This window comes from Myotis davidii, unplaced genomic scaffold, assembly GCF_000327345.1.
Source record: "Myotis davidii unplaced genomic scaffold, ASM32734v1 scaffold6327, whole genome shotgun sequence".
NCBI classification, from domain to species: Eukaryota; Metazoa; Chordata; class Mammalia; order Chiroptera; family Vespertilionidae; genus Myotis; species Myotis davidii.
The window spans coordinates 1,872-3,664 of NW_006297778.1; positions in this window are offsets into that span (position 1 = coordinate 1,872).

Genomic DNA, 1,793 nt, shown 5'->3' on the forward strand with positions numbered 1-1,793 from the left:
GAACCTTTTAGAGAGGTAAAGAAGATCAACCACCTCCCCTTATACCTTCCGCTCCTAAAGAGGAGCAGAAAGAAAAATTGGAGGAGTGGCCTTCATGTCCCCCTCCACCTCCGTGTCTTGATCCTGAAACATAAAATTCCCCCACTAGTGGAATCAACTGTGCAAAGAGCTACCTGAGAAGGAGGAAAGGACATAAAAGTGGAGGAGAGAATAGCTTTTCCTTTTATACAGGTAGCTGACCCATATTTCCCAAATCAAATAATTAGACAGCATGACAAATTTGACTTTAAAATGATAAAGGCCTTGCAGGACAGGCCTACTGATCCATTTACAGGAAAAATTATGACTAACATTGCTGAAGCATTCCTACCTCCTTTTGATTGGTTCTCTCTGGCTCGTGCAGCCCTGGATGGAGGAGATTACTTGCCATGGAAGGGAGAATTTTTAGAGGATGTCAAGAACAGGCTCATGCTAGTTTTGGGCAGAATGTTCAAATAACTTTTGAAATGTTATCAGGACAAGGGCAATACAGTGACGAAGAATCGGCTACAGTATATGCAACAAGCTTATGAGCAAATTAGGCTTTGTGGAAGAAGAGCCTGGTGGGCTTTGCCAGCAAAAGAAGATCCTGGGGAGCTTTTAGTTAGTGTGCTCAGGGACCCACAGAATCATTTTCTGATTTTGTGACTCGCCTCACTCAAACAGTGAGATGACAAATACAGCATGAAATAGCGGAGACATTTTAATTCAGCAATTACCTTATGAAAATGCCAATGCTGATTGTAAGTAATTTCTGACACCTCTAAGAAGAAATAGTACCATTACAGAAATTACTGCAGCATGTCAGGATGTGGGATCAGGCATTTTTCAAGCAAACTTAGTAGCCGCCGCTGTAACAGTGGGGAATAAAATATGTTTTAATTGTGGACAGACAGGACATTTCAAAAAAAGAATGTAGGCAACCACAAAGGACTCAGGGCGGCGCCCAAGGGAAAGGCATGAGCATTCTGCCTCCTGATTCAAACAATGCAGATTTGACCTCTTTATGTCCTAGATGTCAAAAAGGAAATCACTGGGCCAGTCAATACAGATCTCAATTTCATAGAAATGGGAAGCCATTAAATTGAGACATAGGGAATGGCCAGCTGCAGGGAAATGGCCAGAGGGGCTTTCCCCAGCCCTGTCAACAACAGGGGATTTCTGCCCTGCAAAGCCCACAGTGGATTCCCTCATCTGAGCCACTCCAGGGAGTGCAGGCCTAGATCTCAAAAGCACAGTAGCCATCACTCTGACACCCCTTATGACTCCACAAGCTGTCCCTACAGGAATTTGAGGGCCTGTGCCTCTGGGAACATTAGGATTAGTCTTAGGAAGAAGTGGAAACACTCTGAAAGGACAAACTGTTTTGCCTGGAGTCATAGATTCAGACTATGAGGGTGAAATCAAGGTAACACTAGAATGCAAACATATTATGCAAATTACTCCAGGACAAAGAATTCTCAGCTCCTACTTCTACCTTCTATTCAGCAGGGTGAAGCTATAAATAGGAAAAGAGGAACACAAGGATTTGGAAGCTCAGATATCTATTGGATACAGGAAATTAGCAAAACCCATCCTATGATCAATTTAAGAATAGAGGGGAAAATGTTTAAGGGTTTAGTAGACACTGGAGCAGATGTTAGTGTTATTAGTAAAGAATTCTGCCTCCAACTTGGTCCGTGGTAGAAGCTATGGGCTCTATTACGGGAGTTGGAGTTCCTGATAATACACAATGTAGTGCTGCAGTGTTAAGG